Source organism: Cicer arietinum, chromosome 4, assembly GCF_000331145.2.
Source record: "Cicer arietinum cultivar CDC Frontier isolate Library 1 chromosome 4, Cicar.CDCFrontier_v2.0, whole genome shotgun sequence".
Lineage (NCBI taxonomy): Eukaryota > Viridiplantae > Streptophyta > Magnoliopsida > Fabales > Fabaceae > Cicer > Cicer arietinum.
Window position 1 is genome coordinate 52,037,193 of NC_021163.2, and position 6,331 is coordinate 52,043,523.

Below are 6,331 nucleotides of genomic sequence, written 5' to 3' on the forward strand. Positions count from 1 at the left end.
TAAGTCTATAGAGAACTCGATCTCCCTATCAGGTGGCAACCCAAGAAGTTCTTTAGGAAAAACATCTAGAAATTCACATACTATTGGAATTTTTTCCAATTTCTCCTCAGCCACTTGTGTATCCCTTACCAAGGCCAAGTACGCTTGACAACCTTTTCTCATTAACTTGTTTGCTCTTAAGGATGAGATTTGGTTAAGTTGTACCCACTAATGTGCTCCTTGAAATGAGAAGACTAATTGCCTCAGTATCTCAAATTTCACCACTTTGTTATGACAATCCAAAGTGGCATGATGAAAAGCCAACCAATCCATACCCAAAATCACATCAAAATCTATCAAGTCAATAACTACTTAATCTACTGGAAACACTTTGCCCTCAATAGTTATATCACAAGAACGATAAACTGCTTTAGCAAGCAAATTTTCTCCAACATGTGTAGCTACAACTAAAGTCTCTTCTAAAGAAGATAAACATTTACCAAGTCGAGTAGCAAACCACGCGAATACAAAAGAATGGGTAGCTCTAGGATCAAATAAAACATGAATATCTCTCAAACAAATAAAAAGTATACATGTAACTACTGTATTGGATGTCTGAGCATCGTGGCGAGTCAATGCAAACACTCGAGTCTGGCCTCTTCCTGCTGGTATCTAACCTCTACCATCAAATCCTTTACCTTCCCGCTGAGATGTTCTTGAACCTTTGACATAAGAATTTCCTTGCATAGATGTGGAATGAGCTTGAGAATATGCTAAAGTTGTTGGTGTTGATGTATAGCTAGAGGATGGATGTTTCGTGTCTACAAGAAAATCCCTCCTGATGTGACCTACTTGGCCATATTGATAGCACACCTTACCATTACCATATCTGGAACAAATTCCAAAGTGAAACCTACCACAAATAGAACATCGTGTAGTTGAAACACCGGAATGTCTTTGAGGAAAAATGGATTGTGATGATATTCCAAAATCTGATCTACGACCCTACACTGTCCCAGATGACTGCCCGCTATGACACCTCTTTGAGACATGATTCTTTGTTGCCCCTGATAACCAAACATTGATCCAACATCGCGAGTTTGATAGTTACTGTAAGATCCTTCAACCCTCTGTTTCTTCCGTGAACCTTGTCTATTACCTTTTTTTTTTCCTTCTGTCGTTGTTCAATCTGAAGTGCCAAACTCAAAACCTCAGTAAAAGTAGAACAATTCAACCCAACGACATATCTAAATAAGTAATACTTCAATCCTCTGATGAACCTCTTAACACGCATCTCCTCAGTGATAGGTGGAACGCCCCATATTTTGATCCAAGACATTACTTAAGAATATTTATTTTCTTTCAAAAACGACATTATTTTTTAAAAAAAGTAGTTCATTATATAATCAATAAAATTTCACTAGTAAATAGTTTGATTTCATTTTAAGAAATAACCCAACACAATTTTTCCTAGCGGAAGGACCCCACCTCCGCATTTCTATTTAAAATCGACTATGAAAAGTAAATAAACTAAAAAATGTACCACATCGGTCTTATCACGACAAAAAATTATTTTTTATTTATTACAGTACCCCTTTTTCTCACGCGCGTACGCCAAACAAACGTCATTCATGCAACTCTTCGAGATCGTTAGTACCTAAATGTTGGTGTAAGGGGTCAGTTCATCCTAGGGCAAAATTAAACCCAACAATAATTTAACAACCATAAAATATAAATATAAAATCTTTTTGTAATAAAAAATTTAGAGAAATTGATTTTTTTTTAGTAATTCGCAAAGGTGTATCAAAAGTTATAAAATGTACCTAAATAACTCAAGTAGCAACTTCTCTTAGAACAAATATTTATATAAAAATAAAAATGACAATAAAATGTATGCAAGTTATGCATGCTCCTAAACATATATGATCCGAATATAACCAACCACTAAGGCGTCCACACAGAAGTCACCCATACCAATGGAGAAAATTAAACTAGCCACTAAGGCGTCCACAAAGATGCATATGGTATGTCACGACAACAATAATGATGCTCGAAATGTACAAATCACTAGTCACTTAGGCAACCACAACGAAAGGAAATCTTAATACAAATAACCACCCACTTAGGCAACCAAAAAGAAAACTATTCAAACTCATCAGCCACTTAGGCAACCACAAAGACAAATTTTTCCATATTAATTTTTTTTTTAAATCACATAAAACATCAAATTTACATTATCATGAATGTTCATAGTTAGAACTCAATAACTTCAACACGTCAAATGTGAACAAATATCTCAAAATCACTACTTTCATTTTAATAATCCATAAGATTCGATTTGGCTACGTGTTATTGATAAAAATTAAAACTCATATCACCAAGAATACAATAACAACATAAATTTCAGTTCTTTCAATATAAAGTTTCCGTATTCTAAAAATAGACTATTCATTAATGCATTAAATAATTAATTTTCTCATATTGTTAAAATTAAAAAAAAATATAAAATTCTCATCAATTTCCTCAAGGCACATATATTGTTCATAAAAGTCAAGTTTTAAATTTAAAATACTAAAAAATCCAGACTTAAAATCAAATACATCATAATAAACATATTACTAACTATATCATTATAAAAATTATAACTTTATAATTAAGTACTCTAAAACACGTAAGACATTAAACTTTTTCACTACAGCATATTTATCAAGGTATAATAATAAAAATAAAACTCTATAATTAATTTCATCAAGATAGAAATATTACTCAAAAGAAACAATCTAGCTTAACTTTGCATGGGGAGAAGCCCTTACCTTGAGTGCTTTCCTTCCAGGTGACACTATATAGCACTTGAAAATCTCACCAAGATGAAGGAACAAAAGTTTATAACTTCGATCAGAATGCGAGGGAATGTAAGGATGATTGTTTGAGTGAGTTAGAAAATATTTGAGATAAATGTAATGTTGGTAATGGTGTGTGAGTGATTATGACTTCTTTTTCTCTACTGCAAGTTTAATCGTGTCCTACGAAGGAGAGGTGTATTTGATTAATAAAGGAGGTGTGAAGCTGATCAGAGAGAAAAAATAATTTTCTTCATTGAGTTTAATTGCACACATGAATAAGGAATTCAATTGAAATAATATCATTCAATGAGCAACTGTTGAGAATTAATTGAAATTCATGTATTTATTCTTACTAGTTACACATTTGAATGGACACAAGGGGTAAACGCACGGTTCTATAAACTAAATGCTATTAAAATAAAATATAATTATAAAAAATAGTAGTGTGGGTGATTCAATTTTGACTTATCAAAATTGACTTGGCCATTGTTCACTCTAAGACAGATATTTCTACGAGTTTTAATTAGTTAATAATAAAAATCTCAATAATGAATTATTTAATATAAAAATATTTCATCAAATAATTAAACATCCAATGAATAATTATCTTACTATCGTCACACTAAATTAATAAAAAAGAATAGACAAAACACATCATCACACATCAATTAGAGAGCTTACATCTTGTTAATAGTCCTCTCCTCCTATGAATGATATTTCTCATAGGGGCGACTCCATCTAACGGGTAACTCTGCCAAATCAAAACAAGGTAACTAGGTACGCCTAACGCTGTTAACGATTTCATAATTATAACAATGATTTCCCAAAACACGTATTTAAAATCATGAAAAACATATTCAATCGGATAACAATTCAATATTTAAATACTTTTAATTTATACGTAAATCAAACTAATAACATATTATATCCTGAGATCATTAAAATAAATAAATAACGAAATCGAGATAAATTTCAAAGGTTGTGTTTCTCAAATTTTTAAATAAATACTTTAACATAGAAAATGAGTAAAATAATAATTATATCATTATAAAAATATATGACGATGACCGTTGCAACTCACAACTATGGAGAACCGCCTAAGTTAGTTCTCCAAGAACTCTCGGAGTAGCAGACAAGACCTAAGCTGACAAATCTGAGTAAGAAACAAATATTCATGACTTTAGAAAAATTATTCTAAAATTTAGATAACTCTAGAAAACCATAAAAATCAATTAAATCTACTCTAATCACAAAAATAACATTTTTAATCAAAACTACATTTTTCTATATATTCATATTAGCATTAAAATTGTGTATTAACCTCAAGGAGTCTCAAGAAACAACTCTCAAGAAATGGGTACCCTTCTCCTTCCTTAGCGCACAAACCTTAATCCAAAATCTTAACCAAGAGAATGTGTAGGAGTAAGAAAAATTACACTCTTGAGGATGTTAAGCTCCTTCTAAGGGTTGAAGATTTAAGTATTGTGGAGTGAGAAGAAGCAAGGAGAAGGAAAGAAGAAAAACAAAAAACAAAAACAAAAATAGGGGAAATTTTGTTTAAGCGAGCAACTTCTATATGAAGAAAATATATAAGTGCGCCTAAATATTTAATCTCAAATTTTTTTGTCAATTTTTTCTTCAATATTTCCATCTCAACAATGTCATCTCTTGTGAGAATAATATCATCTACATATACAATTAGAATTGCAATTTTACTAACATTAGAGAGCTTCATGAATAGAGTATGGTCTGATTGTCCCTGCATATATCCTTGCCTTTTGATCGACCGAGTGAATTTTTTTAACCAATCCCTTGGGGATTGCTTGAGACCATAAAGGGGTTATTGTAGTTTGTTGAAAATCAACCGTTTTGGTCTCCTTGCCTTTTGTTGAAAATGAACCGTTTTTTACTGGCATTTATCTTCCGCCGGGAAATTTTAAGGAAGATTAATCTTATGCTTTTGAAAATATCATTACCTTAAGTGATCTAGTGTTGTCAAAAAAATTATGAGACTTATATTGATGCACATAAAGAAAAGGTCTAAGAATCCATATTGGAACTCAATCCACTTATGAATGAGGTTTCGACAGATTCGGAGGCGACAATTTCAAATCAAAGTCATAATGATCAAATTTTGGATCTCAATAATAATGAAGGACCACATGAAATTCCACTACATAATGACTTAGATAAAGAGACACAAAGAAGGTTTACTACAATTGACCCTACTTGGAATGAAAATGTCTTTGAAAGAAGAAACCATAAATAGAGAAATGAAGAACCCATTCTCCGACCCTTCCAAGATTTTGAACCAATAGATAATCCAACACATCATCTTGATACAAGTAAGTCTTCTTTTGTTCTTAAGAGTCGTGTCGAGTATCCTGATATAGATCTTCCTATTGCAATTAGAAAACCTGTTAGGTCATGCACTAAATATCCTTTGTCTAATTATGTGTCATACTCAAATTGTCTTCTTCATTTGCTGCATTTACCTCTAAGTTGTCTGCTGTAGAAATTCCAAAAAAATATACAAGAGGCTCTAAAAATTCTAAAGTGGAAGGAATTTGTTCTTAAGGAGATGAGAGCTCTTGAGAAAAATCAAACTTAGATAGTCCCGACGTTACCTACAAGAAAGAATACTGTTGGTTGTAAATGAGTATTTACTGTGACATATAATTCTAATAATACAAATGAAAAATACAAGACACGCTTGATTGCTAAAAGGTTTACTCAGACATATGACATTGATTACTCATAGACTTTTGCTCCCGTTGCCAAATCAAACACTATTAGAGTTCTCTTGTCCTTGACAATGAATTTAGATTGGTCTTTTAACCAACTTGATGTAAAGAATGTTTTTCTGAATGGTGATTTGGAGGAGGAAGTATACATGGATAGTCCACCTAGCTAATAAGATAAATTTGGTTCAAATGTGTGCAAATTACAAAAACCCTTTTATGGTCTCAAGCAATCCCCAAGGGCTTGGTTTGAACAATTTACTTGATCGGTCAAAAGGCAAGGATATATGCAGGGACAATCAGACCATACTCTATTCACGAAGTTCTCTAATGTTGGTAAAATTGCAATTCTAATTGTAGATGTAGATGATATTATTCTCACATGAGATAACATTGTTGAGATGGAAAGATTGAAGAAAAATTTGACAAAAGAATTCGAGATCAAAGATTTAGGCGCACTTAAATATTTTCTTGGTATGGAAGTTTCTCGCTCAAAGAAGGGAATTGTTGTTTATTAAATAAAATACATCCTAGATCTCTTGGAAGAAACTGAGATGAGTAGATGTAGACCAACAAATACTCCTATGAAATTAAATGCTAAACTTTGAGAGAAAGACAGTGTTCCTGTTGAGATTGGAAGATACCAGAGGTTAGTCGACAAACTTATTTATCTAGCACACACTAGATCTGACATCACTTTCTTTGTGAGTGTTGTAAGTTGATTCGTGCATTCTCCCTATGAAGAACACTTGGAGGTAGTTTATTGGA